At 40.1% G+C, this 15,213-nt stretch overlaps 1 long non-coding RNA gene across 2 annotated transcripts; it reads right to left on the reverse strand.

Annotated features, from left to right (window-relative positions):
- Positions 1-8,975: 8,975 nt before the first annotated feature.
- On the reverse strand, positions 8,976-13,227 carry LOC146712315 (uncharacterized). Of its 2 annotated transcripts, none has more exons than XR_014919028.1 (7): positions 12,591-13,227; positions 10,960-11,091; positions 10,743-10,842; positions 10,565-10,624; positions 10,385-10,475; positions 10,061-10,218; positions 8,976-9,495 (listed from the first exon to the last, which is right to left on the reverse strand). It is a non-coding gene; the product is annotated as an uncharacterized LOC146712315 (long non-coding RNA). The 2 variants fall into 2 exon arrangements; XR_014919027.1 differs by having other exon boundaries at positions 12,586-13,226.
- Positions 13,228-15,213: the final 1,986 nt, after the last annotated feature.

The raw sequence follows: 15,213 nt of genomic DNA on the forward strand, positions 1-15,213 counted from the left end.
GTGGGAGAAATCGACCCTACTTGGTGTGCCGTCACACCCACGGGAAGAACCACGAATAATGTGAGTGACCTGAGCACATTAATGGGAACATGGGCAAGAAGTGGGTTGTATTATTATTGTGGGCAAAGCACCCTTTTGGTTCGTGTCCCAATGGGAAGCGTAGGGACATGTGCGATGGTGCGACTGGGAGCTCCGCTCATGCTGATTGGAAATCAGGTAAAGACTATTCAGCAACACAACACACGTACCTTAGCAGCCAGACATAAGAGACATGTTTTGGTAAAAAGAGGGACCCAGGGTATACATGCATATGACCCCCGGTTAAACTCTCCGACTAGGATAGACTCCATAGGAGTGCCCAGGGGAGTTCCAAACGAGTATAAGCTGGCAGACCCACTAGCTTCAGGGTTTGAAAGTATATTCCTTTGGATAACGCCTAATAAGAATGATGACCGCATTAACTACGTTCATTACAACTTGCTGAGACTCTCTAGCCTTACCAGGGACGCAATGGAACAACAATACTGCCCCAGATGGCTCAGTAACCCGAGCTCTGGAGGGCCGGAAAATTTGTCTAAAACCATGCATGAGCACTCAGGTATTGAAAACCCGCTGGCATCGTGGATGACATCCGTGTTTGGACAATGGAAAGGTGTGGCTATATCAGTGATGTGCTCATTGGCTGTATTTTTGGGAATATTGGTCATCGCTGGTTGTTGTATCATTCCTTGTGTCAGAGGATTGTTGGTAAAGATAGTGGCGAAGGTTACGAACCCTGGCTGGGTTGAGGGCATCTACCAGATGAACCTGGAACCCATAGAGTGGGGCAGGGAGTGATACAATAGGAAGTATGGTGACATTCCTGTTGGAATGTCAAAAGAGGGAATGTTGAGATTCAGAGATTCTTTTATTGATACCATATAATTTGCCTTATGAAGAATGTATTAATAACATGTTTTACAGTACATATAATCTAGGAATAGGCCTGAGCAGAGGCCCCAAGGTTTCCAGCTTCTTGTTGCAAACCTGTTGCATTTTATTCTACTTGGTAACAGATGATCACAGTCAATAATTAGCCTCAGAGACCCTGAGGGCTTAAGATTATTACCTTGTATGGAAGGTGTTATAGAAAAGAGAAGTTCTATGTCTGCTTATAGCTATTAAAAGATGTACAAGATGTACGAGTAACTGTGACTAATGTCTGGAACATATTTTAATCTGTCATTGACGCCATGGGGGGGCGTGTACCCCACTGCTTTATAAGTATTCACAACATGTATTTTGGTCAGAAGACATATGTTGATGTTTTCTCCTGTGACAATAAAACTCATCGTTTGATTGCACTTTTCCGGAGCCTCCGTAGTTTGTCGTCTGGTCTAAAGTTGATCGATCTCGCAGCACTTACAATATAAAGCACCTTGAGGCGACTGCTGTTTTGATTTGGTGCTATATAAGTAACATTGAATTGAAATTATTTTTTCTTTTTTATTTATTTGCTAGTTTACATGAGCCAGCGTGTCTCAGGGAAACAATATTTAGACCTTTGTTATTTGAAGCCAAGCCTCGCTTATTATTTAGTTATTATTCTCCCTCTCTTAACCACGCTCTCTTACAGTATCCTCACCATTTACCCATCTTACCACGAGGTAAGCATGATTCTTTATCTGGACCAATAAGAGTGTGTGACAGTGTGCAGGTTACAGATGGTGAACACTGATTTTCACTCATTTGGATTCATTAACATGCATCAAGGAAAGAACAAAACAGGTTGGAGCACATTTTATAAATCTGACAATAATTTTCATGTTGCAGTTATTTCCCAAATTTCCCACGTGTGGGACTAATAAAGGTTAAAGGTTATCTTATTTGCTGCAGCCCGATGTCCCCAGCAGGTCCCCGAGGTCCTCTGATCAGGGCTTACTTGCTGTAAAACAGACTAAGATGAGAACTAATGGTGACAGAGCTTTTGCCACTGTGGCCCCGACACTGTGGACTCTCTCCCTGAGATATTAAGAACTGTGGACTCGGTTGTTGTTTTTGAAAAAACAACTCAAAACTCACCTTTTTAAACTGTTTTTGGTTCAATTTCTGCCTGTTTTATATTGTCTGTTTTACCCTTTATTATTTGTTATCTCATGTGCAGCACTTTGTGATTCTGTCTAGAAAGGTGCTACATAAATACAAGTTATTTATTATTTATTTGTTTGTTGTTTTTGTTGCACACATTAAAACATGTCTTTGTACATAGGAGTAAATGATGCCCAAGGAGTCTTCTCATATCTGCCACAAGATTTTATGACTCCACTTACATTAGAAAAATAATGGAAGTGAGGAGAGGTAAGTAACGGGAAAAGGTAAGCGACCCATGTTGTAGGTGACGTCAGACACCGGAGATTTGGCGGGAAAAAAAAGCGAATGGTAGCGTAGAATTTAACAAAGTTTCTTTAAGCTTCAGTATTGCCAAATAAACTAACCAACTGTCATATAACTAACAACATCTGTGCTATCATCTCTAACACCCTGGAGGACAACGAGGAGAGTTTAGACGCTCTCCAAGATTACATCGACCGGTGCTTCGAAGATTTAGTAATGAAGAAGGCCCAGAGCGCGTCTTCCCCGGCCAAAGCTGAGACGCCGTCATCTAAAAGATATCGCCCGGCAGACTCCCCCGGAACAACATCGCCTGCCGGCAAAGATATCGTCGACATCCTGGAGTCAATCGATAAGCGATTGTCCAGTTTTGATGCGAGGCTGTCCCTGGTGGAGATCTTACACCGGGAATTTAAATCTCTAAAAGAATCCCTGGAGTTCAGCCAGCAGCAGGTGGAAACACTTTCTGTGGAAAACGCCACGCTACGGGACTCGGTCAAATCTCTGACCGAAAATGTGACCCAATTAAACATAGAAAATAAAAAAATAAAAGAGACCGTTATAGATTTACAAGCCCGTAGCATGAGAGATAATCTGGTGTTTTCTGGTATTCCAGAGTCTGCCGGAGAGGACCCGGAAACGACCGTGAGAAGCTTCATTAAAATCCACCTGAAGCTGCCGGAGGACACGGTGAAAAACATAGGGTTCGATAGAGTGCATCGCATCGGGGATCCGAAGACAGGAAGCGGGAGACCACGTCCTATTGTAGCCAAATTCGGCCACTTCAAGTAAATTCAAATTCAAATTCAAATTTTTATTTGTCACGTACACAGTCATACACAGTACGATATGTAGTGAAATGCTTGGACAACTGCTCGTGACCTAAAGAGAACAAAAAAGGAAAAGGCTATGAATAAGATAGGAAATAAATATGAAAAATTAAAAAGGGTAAATTTAACTAGGAAGGAATAAAATATAAATTAAGGTTAAAAATGAAATAACTGTACAACACACTGGGAAAGAATAAGATAAAATATATAAATTAAATTGAAAATAAAATAACTGTACAACACAATACACAATATAGAACTATATAAGAATGTCTGAACAAAATACACAAGAAGTATAAATAAATATATACACAATAACAGCAGCGTGATTTAAGTAATGAAGTGAAACCAAAGTCCAGAAAGTCCAGTGTGTGTGTAAGAACCATATGTGTGGGTCAGTACTGTGTGGTGGTGTGATTGAGAGACCGTATCGCCTGCGGGAAGAAGCTCCTCCTCAGTCTCTCTGTGTTGGTCTTCAGGGAGCGGAATCGCTTTCCTGACCTCAACAGAGAGAACAGTCTGTTGTTGGGATGGCTGAGGTCCTTCACCATCTTCCTGGCCTTGGTCCAGCACCGCCTGCTGTAGATTGAGTGCAGGTCAGGGAGCTCGGAGCGGATGGTGCGCTCAGCTGACCGCACAACCCTCTGTAGAGCTCGTCTGTCCTGCATGGTGCTGTTCCCGAACCAGGTTAAGATGTTTCCCGTCAGGATGCTCTCTATGGTGCACGAGTAAAAGTTCCTGAGCACCTTGGAGGGCAGTTGGAAGTCTCTCAAGCGTCTGAGGTGGTAGAGACGCTGACGGGCCTTTTTCACCACGGTGTTGATGTGACAGGACCATGACAGGTCCTGCGTGATGTGAACTCCGAGGTATTTGAAGCTGTCCACTCTCTCCACTGGGCACTCGTTGATGACAGGGGTCTGGTAGTTCCTCTCCTGCTTAGTGCTGAAGTCCACTATCAGCTCCTTTGTCTTACTGACGTTTAGAAGGAGGTTGTTCCTCTGGCACCAGTTCTCCAGATTCCTAATCTCCTTCAGGTAGGCCGTCTCGTTGTTATCAGAGATCAGGCCCACCACGACGGTGTCGTCAGCAAACTTGATGATGGTGGTGGAGCTGGTAGTGGCCACGCAGTCATATGTGTACAAAGAGTACAGCAGGGGGCTCAGAACACACCCCTGGGGGGCTCCAGTACTGAGAGTGGTGGAGGCTGAGACATGTCCGCCCATCCTTACTGCCTGTGGTCTGCCAGTTAGGAAGTTGGAGATCCACTGACACATAGATGAGCTGAGTCCCAGATGCTCCAGCTTGGTGGTGAGTGTGGAGGGAATTATGGTGTTAAATGCAGAGCTGTAGTCTATGAAGAGCATTTTAACATAATTCCCCCTTCTAGTGTCCAAGTGAGTGAGTGATGTGTGGAGGAGATGAGAGATGGCATCGTCTGTGGAACGATTTGGACGGTAAGCGAACTGTAGTGGGTCCAGTGTGTCTGGTAGTGAAGAAATGATGAAGTCTCTGACCAGGCGTTCAAAGCACTTCATCACTACTGAGGTGAGGGCTACAGGGCGATAGTCATTGAGAGAAGCAGGGTGGGGTTTCTTCGGGACAGGAACAATGATGGACTCTTTGAAGCATGTGGGGATCACCGACTGAGATAAAGAGATGTTGAATATCTCAGTGAACACAGGAGCTAGCTGGTATGCGCAGTCTCTTAGGATACGACCTGGGATGCCGTCTGGTCCTGCTGCTTTCCTGGTGTTCACTCTCTTGAAGGCTCTCCTTACTTCATGCTCGGAGATGACGAGCACGTTTCCGGTGCTGGCAGTATAGGGTTAGGGTTACGTCAGACACATCTGCAGGGTGTGACGCGCAAAAAGACGTAAACACAGCGCGGACCGCACGCATCAGGATCGCTAAGCTCCGACAGCGTGTCCGTCTGCGGGCCGTCGGGTGAGAAAGCCGAGAAAGACAAAGCTGATTCTGATGCGTCGGCTCTGTGTTTACGTCTTTGTGTGGAGTCTGTGTACCTGCTCTCATCTGCTGTTTGGTTGTTGTTGAAATGGTTTTGTGAGCTTTAATCTGAGAATCTGGCGTTTCTGGCAAAACACAGTTAGATTTAAAAGTCGATTCAGGATTTAACCCTTTAAGACCTACCATAGAACCAAGTCCGCCAGAGCTTACATTATATTTTTACATGCTGTGGAGCCATTTTTTGGAGCATTTCAAGTTGCTATACATCAATACAACCATTATAGCCCAAACTTTAATAATATGTCTGCATTAGGTGCATAGTAATTACATAAATTGCAAAAAAGTGCAATAAACTACAAAAAAATTGAAAATCGTTTTTGTTTTTTTAACATATATTTCTAGTTAGAGAAATTTAAGAGGCTTATCCCTCAAAACTGTAAATACAAAAAAGTTGCACAAAATAGTTTCCCACCACAGGAAATTTATTTTAAGTGTCTTCACAGTTTTATTTTTGAAATACACCAATTTTTATATACTGCAGGAAAAACGGAAATAAATATTATAATGCAAATTTGCAAAAAAGCAGCATATGCATCAAAATAAACTATTTCCAGCAGTGCAATATGAGTCCTCAGCATCCCAGAAACGACACAGAAAGTCATGAAGTCAAGGATAACTTATAAGCTCTTGAGGCCACGATGGTAAAAAAAACTACATTTGACGTCACAAATGACGTCACTTCCGGTTTCGGGCAGGTCATGCGGTCATGTGATAGTTCGCGCTGATGGACATAGGAAGTTTTACAAACAGCTGATCGGCTCGGCGAAGCGTGTTTCTGGAATATTATGTTTTTGTTGCTGCAAGTGCTTTTTATGCAGCTTTTGCAAAGCTATATGTGGAAGGAAACTGTGACCTAGGACAAGCTGATGGCATAAGATGTAAGTACAACTCCTCCAGTTTCATATGCAAAAAAAATGATTGCGCTAGCTTATGTGGTTGCAGAGCTACCGGGATTTAAAAATAGTTACGCAAAACAGAGCGTGCCCGCTCCGATCGGCTGTAAAGGGTTAATGAATTGATATCGCTTTGTTCAAGCTACTCACCTCCCACTTCCACCTGCACTTTCAACTGGACCACGGCCAATCAGAGAGGTCCCGCCCCTGACTATCTCTGATTGGTTTAGTCCACGATAGGGGCAAAATGTGTGTCTGTTGTTGACCACAGGGAAGGTTGCAGAGTTTGTTTGTTTTTTTGCTACCCGAACAGTTGGTCGCACAGGTGCAACCAAATATTTTTTTTAGTCGCACCACTGAAAAATTTGGTCGCATTTGAGACCAAATTGGTCGCACTCTAGAGCCCTGAGTCAATGAATGCTGTCGGCGTTTACTGAAAGCAAACTGTGGTACGGAGACGACTGTTTATAATATTTCTAGTGATACTCAGAAGCTCTCATCAAGTCCTGATTTAATTCGATTTATGCTGTTATCAGTGTTTGAATGATAGCATGGCTGTGGTGTCACATCAATGTATGCGCTCGGTGTTTGCTGATATCAAACTGTAGCATTAGGACCACTGAGTTAACCTTGTAGTGATACTCACTCCTTTTTATTTAGACCTGGTTTGATTCTGGGATAGTTGAATATTTGTATATAATCCCTGCAGCTGTCAGACTCTATAGCAGGGGTCACAGCCTTTATTAAAACTGAGTTAGATAAAACTGTTTGGTTCATCTCTAGTTACATGGTTCTATCTTGATAAGCTGTCTTATCACAGATTAATTTTTCAAAAATATTAATGATTTAAGCAAGGAAAGGGCTACATGTCAACACACAACTCTTTATTTCTATTAATGTCTTACTTCATTCCTACCTGATTGACATGTTTAGGAATTGTGAGTGATTGGCTCACTGTAGTTGTGAAAGTTGCTACCAATCAAATTATGATATGTTAAAGTTAAAACAAAACACAACTGTTTTAGATATTATCTAATATACATTTTGTAATTATCCTTATAATTACAAAATGTTTTATGTAAGATTTAAGTTTTGTGATTAAATCTGACATCACCAAAGTATTTTGGAATTTGAATAATGTATTTTGTAACTGCAGTACACATAATACTGATTTTGAACAATTTTGTCCAGGTTCCTTGTCACCGGGGACTCCTTCAGGACCATCGCGTTCAGTTTCAGAGTCGGTGTGTCCACGGTGAGCCAGATCACCCCCCAGGCAGCGACGTCCATCTGGGACTGTCTAGTGGACGACTTCATGGCTGTGCCTTCACCTGGAGACTGGCGGTCCATCACAGAGGGATTCCAGGAGCGCTGGAACTTCCCTCTGTGCTGTGCAGCTCTGGATGGGAAGCACGTCCAGACAAAGGCACCCCATATATCATATAGGAGACACACACATTGATATACACTAAATATTTATTTCATTTCTTTTTTGTGGTGCCCAAATTGATGCACCTGCTTGATTTTGTTTAAACAATTATTGCACACTTTCTGTAAATCCAGTAAACTTCTTTTCACTTCTCAAATATCACTGTGTGTGTCTCCTGTATGATATTTAACTGACATTTTTTATTGTAACAACCAACGATTTATACAGGAAAATAATGTCTATTAACAAGGTTGCCCAAACTTCTGCATCCCACTGTATCAGTATATTTTGTCATTAGTATAATATGAAATAAATTCTACATGTGTCAAGTTGTGTGCCAACATTTGCTGTGTAGTAGAACTGAGACATTAGTCATTATAAACATTTATTTGAAATAATATTAAAATTCTCAAACAGAAAAACATTAAACATAAATATATAAGTATTTACAGAGAGACAGGAATAAAAAGGACCAGCTGCTCTCCAGAGCAGGAACAAGGCTGAGGAGGAAATGCTCCATTGGAGACTGGTGTGGCCTCTTCAGGGACTCCAGGATGGCCAGCTCCACCACCGATGGACCGTCCTGGGACCCGTCCCTCATCTGCCTCGGAGCCGTCCTCCTCTGTGGGCCTGTAAAACAGCACAAAACACAAAGACATGAGAAGGCTGCTACTAGATTTTAATTTCAACATCGAAAAAAAAAAAAAACAATAACAGGATATAATCAGATTGGTTGTAGATATTTAGTAAAGGTGATCACAGGCAATCCCACCGACTAAAAATGTATCAGTGCTTGCTGTACATATCTGTGGGTGCAGCAGCAGGAGCTCAGGGACTGGGGAGCCAGGAGAAGCAACAGGGGATGCTCTGCTGCAGAACCAGTTGGTTCTATCAATACAGTATTAAATGTTAACATGTTTTAAACAATAATCATAGAAAAAGTATATACAGTGGTCCCTCATTTATTGCAGGGGTTCTCAGAATAACTAGCCCCTGGTCACGCACTTTCTACACTGTTTTCGCCACACTGTAAAAAAAAATCTGTCAAATTTACGGTAAAATACCGGCAGCTGTGGTTGCCAGGAATATACCGTGTAAAAAATGTGGAATCTGTAAAAGACAATACGGTATACTGGTTTTGTAACCCTAATTTTTAAGGTAGACAACGTATTATTTTACCAAAATCATGATAGAAAAAACCAAATATATTTGTCAATTATACAGCAATTTAATGTAAAAAATGCAACTTTCCATAGCTTTTTACGGATATTTGCAGTAAAAAAAAAAGTAATAATATAATAATATTTACAGTAATTTGTTGTTAATTCAACAGTAATAGGATAGACCCTATTATTGTAAATAACTGTAAAAATAACAGAAATATGTTAAACCTTATTAAAACCTTTGACAGTAAAAAACACAGTGAAATTGTATAACAAATTACAGCATTTTATTTTGACCAGATACATTTTACGGTAAATTCCTGGCAACCACAGCTGCCGGTATTTTACCGCTAAAAATACAGTACAATATGAGGAACATAAATGGTTTACCGTACATTTTACATTTGCAACCGCTAAATATAGAAAAATCTAAAGATGCTCATATACAACCAAGGTAGAGAATATTACTGAAACAATGAGAAAATTTGACATACCATTTGAAAACAGACTAAACATATCATTTTCTCTATTCCTACAAAACAGCATAGATCTTGAGAATATAGCATGTGTCCATATATATGGCTGGTAATCCATGGAGGAATGAATAAACATGAAACAAAATATTACCTGCCCCTGACCTATCAACAGTAATGAGTCACTGGGTCCTGCCTTGGTGAAGGAAAGGACTCGGTGGAGTTTCTAATGCGCATGGTGTCGAAAATACAAGCTCTGCAGGAGTACTTCAATGTCCATCAGGAGTTCACTTTGGACTGGCAGGATCCCCTCTGCAGCAAAAAAAATGGACAAAGTTTGATCAGTGCTTGAGCAAAATGCACAGAAATGAACAAAACGTGCTGCCAAAAACAGATCTAATGATAAATGATTTCTTAAGTGTAAAATATACAGTTCTTAAAGGATAGCTATTGTCAAAATGCAACCTGGGCTGTTTTTTTCAGTTTTTTTTTTTTTTTTTACTGTAAACGAGACAAACATATATCTAAAAGCATAATTACGACAAACGAGCCGTTTTTGAGATTGACCGTGATTTTATTTTGTGGTCAATAGCCAGTGAATGGGAATACTAGGGGGCCGGGGCATAAATTTGAGCACATCAAAATCGATACAGTAAAAAAAAAAAAAAAAACCACAGCCCAGGTTGCGTTTTGGCAATAGTTATACTTTAAATCTTGAAGTTAATGGCTGAATGCATGGTGATGAGACCTATCATTCAATCTACATTTTATAGCGTATGAAACTGCTCACCTGGACATGAACCTGAGCTCGGCTGATTAAGATTAGTGTCTCCTGTCCATCTTTCTTTAGCAAAACTTGAATAATACCACTGCTTACCTCTCATTGAATCTTTGGGTGCAGACTTAATTGAAGAGCCTCGTATAAACAGGCAGGGTGTGATGTTTAGGGAAACTAAAGAATACAGCCGCCATCATTTCTGCCAGAAGACTCATGGGGTGCAACGAAGCTTTCATTGTGGACTGGCTAGATACCTTCTGCATTCAGAAGGAAAACAAGAAGGGCATACACCATAAACAATAATAACTGACAAAAATAATGAGACAAGAAATTAAAGTAACAAAATAAGTGCAAATCAAGTTTCCCTGTGTTGCAGTGTAGCTGAATGTTTTTCAACAATTTGATTTACGGTAAAACACATACCAAATATTTCCAGCCAAGGTTTGTTTCAATCTTCAGCATTTTTTTCCTGCCATTGTCTTGAAACTGTTTCATCTGTCTCTCTCATTTGATGCTGTTTACAAAAACAAAACAGCAATATTGTAAAGGGGAAAAGGAAAATTAATTTAATGGAAAAAAAAAGATTATGACCTGAAATCTCACCATTTCCTGAGAGTCACAGGTCCTTTGAGTATCCTTATGGTTTCTGCTCAAATTCAGTGTCTGAAAAGGGCAGGAACAAAACAAACCTTTTTAATCATAATAAAGACAAAATAAGATTTAGAGACAGACGACAAAGAAATGTGTAAAATATCTTCTTGAATCTGTTTACTTTACTAACCTTGAAAGAGACTCTTGGGTCTTAGCTGTGCCACCACCCTTAAACCTTAAAACAGATGGAGACGATATGCTGGCCTGGCTTGAAATTTCCATATTTGGTGCTGTAAAACAATATCACAAACAATAGATTAATTGTACTTTTTGGACCTTGGCCAAAGCATAATCGAAAAAACAGAAAGCCCTTCATGGCTATTGTGCAATGAAATCATAATACTTACTGGTTTGTTTCTCAGATGTCTCCACTCCTAATGATTGTAGTGCCTCCAGTACAATTTCAAGGATTGAGGCAGACAGGTCCGGCAGCACCTTAGTAATGGAACTCCTTATGCTGTCCCCCATTTCCAAGATGTCTGATAAAAGAATGTGAATAAAGGTCAATTTACACCAAGTGGTACCTTTGGTCTTAAAATATGAAGCTGATCTTGCTTGATACTACACTTTTATACAGTGTTTCGTAAGTACCAAACTAACAGCACCATTATTGTGACAGCACACTGTGTTTCAGTGGAACCATTTGGTACCCATACTTCATGTAAGATGTTAATGGATAGAAATCAATTAAGTCAATGGGTTTTGACCAAAAAAATCATTTTATTTAAAACAGCTTACTATCACTTATGTCACACAGAACATCAGCAGGAGGCTCAGTAGAGGGCTCTTCTGATTTCTGCCACAGATCAGACTCTAGCAGACATCTCAAAGTCTCTCTTAAAGGCACATAATAGGCAAACCTATCTTTTCTGTTTTCATCTCTCCCTAAAAATATTTTCTTTGGTTCCGCATAGTTGAAGGCTTTTTTAAAGATCTGAGCTCTGGAGTGCACTGTCCTCAATGGCCCGGTATGACATGCAGAAAAAAGATCATAGCTTTTGACAGACTCGCAGACTTTATTGATGTCCTCCTCTGATAATGATGTGTCATCTTTTAACAGTGATGCAAGTTTACCCAAACTGTATGTCTGTCCCAACTCATGCATGTTCTGCATTTCCTCTACAATGTTCTGTATGGTTGAAGGAGGCAGTAGAAACTGACCCTGCAATTTTAAGTAGAATAGTGAAACGTTTCTCAGAAAAAGATCACAGAATTCAGGGGGCATTTCCATGTTATCTTCATCTGTAATAGACTGTGCAGCAGGCTCGGAAATCAAGGGTACAAAGTCATCTGATGTGGTTGGAACAGATGATGATTGACATGCAGACTCTCTATATAAATCACCAATGCTGCTGTCTGAAAACTCTGTGTTTACGTGACATGTGAGCAGTAAAAGATGATTTAACTCTAAAGGTATTTGTGCATCCTCTTACTGGACAAGTGACCACGTGTCCTTCCACAATATGGCTCTTCAGATGAGCTATTAACTCTTTAGAGTTCTGACACTGACGTTCACACATCGCCATTGCACATGTAAACGAAGAAACCACCGCCACACCAGTGACATGGGTGGGAGCAGAGTGTCTTCGGTAAAAATGAGCCTTAAACGCGCCATACCTGGTGTATGTCTGCTTGCAGCCTGCTTCAATACACCGAAAGAAACAACGTGGCTCATTCCGATGCAGTTTACAATGAAGCACGCAGCCCCTTGATGACTGAACTACCTTACCACAGACATTACAGGTTAACATAACTCCATGTACTTTGGTAATTCCTCCCTAGCGAATTAAGCACGCCATATACAGAAACTAATCCAGAGCAATGCTTCCCTCGCGACAGTAATGCTAACTCAACTCACAAATGCTAACTAAATTCACAACCTCACTCATAAAAAACGAACTGCTAAAATTATCTATAAACGCTGGGCTGGTGGATTTTTATAACAGAGATAACTTGAAGTTGCATGTACTCACCTCACCTCGAACTAATTGTAAGCTGCCAGGATGTCTACAAATTCCGAAGATGCTGTGGTCCAAGCAGCAATAAATGGCGCTAATATACGAGTTCAAAACTGTGTCCGTTAGTGAAGCCAACTTGAGTCTCCTGCATGAAAAAAAGAGCGGTTGGCACACAGCTCAGCAGCGCGCCACGCTATTGGTCATTTTCAGGTGACGTCATCCCGCAATGTAACGTCGCTCTTTGTTTCTTTAGGAGGTTCGAATTTGATCAGAAGTCACGTCTGCAGACCGCTGCAGCCACGTCTTGCCTTGCTTCCCCTTTTTTTGGTGAAATGGTTCGCTCATACTGCACAATGTTGCTACCAGATTTTTTTTCTCTGCAATTCGAACGTAAAACGTCTGTACACAGTTTACCAGCAGTTTAGCTACCAATCAACAGCGATCACACAAATTCAAAATTTAAGGCCGACCCACTTAAGGTGGTCTGATAATATGGCGTGAAACACAACAACATAAAGTTGTTTTAAAATAATAATTAAAAAAGATTATTGAAATCAATTTTATTCACAACCATAAACTTTATTTTTAACATCTTCTTTTGCTGTTGATTTTTTTATCAGAAGGTTAACAATGATATACTGCAGGCCCAACTTTTAATCTGTATATCAGTATCTGAATTTAAAAAAAAATAAAAATACTATCAGTTTTATTGTCTTTCACTGCTGATATTTGCTTTTTTTTAATGGTATGTACTGGTTGTATTATTACGGTGGACCCTATTTTTTAACATCTTGTTTCTGTAAAAATGAATGTTTTTGTTTGCTTAAAAATCTACAGCTTTATACTGTGAATTCCAATGTGCACAACCCCAAAAGATGTAGTTTTACTCAAATAATACCGTAAAATCTAAGTTTTTCAGACATTTTCAACATTACAATATGTAATTGTAAAATGTATGCATATTTATTTGTTTTCACAGAAAATATTTATAATTTCAACATTTTATTACAGTAAAAAACAAAGTTTTATCCAGTCTCACAATTAACGGTTATTCAATCTATTTAATACAGTAAAAGGAAGTTTTTGGTTTTATGCTCCATTACGTTGGAATTTGACGGTGTTTTGCTGTATATTTTACTGACTTTTTTTACAGTGCACACACATGAACATTAGTCACAGTTCTCACAACTGATTCTCAAAGTGCAAACCTTTGTAGATAACAAATCATAAAAGTATTATTATGCTGCGTTTTGTCTTCATCTGCCCGCCACTTTTGTGCACCTTTTCCCCTCCCGGTGCAGGTGTGTATTTCCAAATGAAGGTCCTAGTTATGGGTGTTTTTGTGCTGTTTTTTCTATTGGACGTGATGGTTATCAAAACCAAACATGATAAATTTGGCAAGCGCAGGAGATTTGTCAATCAGGCTGCAGAATGCAATGATGTACGGTGCAATAAAAAAATCAGTGAAAAAGCGAAGCAGTGACAGACAGTGTTGAGTAAGTTACTTTTAAAAAGTAATCAATTACTAATTACTTAGTCAATATTGTATTTAAAATACTTATCTAATTACTGTGTCAGAAAAGTAACTTAATTACTCAATAAGTAATTTAACTAAATACTTTATAAATTCCATATAAACCTTGAGTGGACAAACAATAGAAATTCTTTAAATAATAAATATTTTTTAAAGACGGAGACTACAGTACGCAGCGGCAGCATCTCTTCCACAGCCTGCAATCATTCTTTAAGCTCACCTTCAGACACTTTCTGTGCTGCTGAAGTAAAATCAGGTTTTGCTGCTTAGCAGGAGCTGCCGCGGTGTTATCCATGGATGATGAACAAGGATCGCTCAGAAGTGTTCGTCTATGCTCCGTGTCAGGCGCTTCAGTAGATTACTATTAACAGCGGCCGATAGTTTTACATATTACTGTAATGTTCTTGTCTGCTTGTTTCAGAAGAGTGAAGAGACGGGAATATGTCCATGTCATGAAACAGCCACTCGCTTCAGCCGAGTCAGACAGCTTCTGCTTTAGAATACGACTGTGCAGCAAACTGGCGTGAAATGACGCGCAGCTGCACACAGCCATGTTAAAGAGCAGAGTTTACTTCTACGTTTAGAAGATAAATTAATGAAATTAAATAATGATATTCAGCGGGTTTAATTATTTTACAATGTAACGCAAGTACATTGTAAGTAACTGTAATTAAAATACCTAAAAATGAACAGTAATCAGTTACTCTACTTTTTCAGTGGAAAAGTAATTTAATTAGAGCGTTACTTTGTTCTGTGTCTGGTAAGTAAGTTACACCCAACACTGGTGACGGATGAGCGGGACCACTGTGTGCTGTTTAGTAATAAACAAAATATATTCCTAAATGACAACATGCCTAAAAGCAGAACAGTATTTGTACGTCAGTGGGAAAATAGCGGTGGCTTGCTAGCTTTTGTGCGGCTTCCTAGTGTAACCCCGGTAACTTCTGACCCCACTTCCGCCAGTCCCTTTATTGTGGCGGGAATGAACCCTGTATAAGTTCCGGGTCAATCAGCTGCATGTCCCTGCGCCTGCTGTTGTCCCTGGGGTTGGCGTACTTGTCAGACAAATTTTACACTACAGACCAGTTGACAGCGTGCAGTAACCCGGC

This window comes from Copadichromis virginalis, linkage group LG3, assembly GCF_057382275.1.
Source record: "Copadichromis virginalis isolate Kocher_CV1m ecotype Utaka linkage group LG3, C_Virginalis_male_GT1.1, whole genome shotgun sequence".
Lineage (NCBI taxonomy): Eukaryota > Metazoa > Chordata > Actinopteri > Cichliformes > Cichlidae > Copadichromis > Copadichromis virginalis.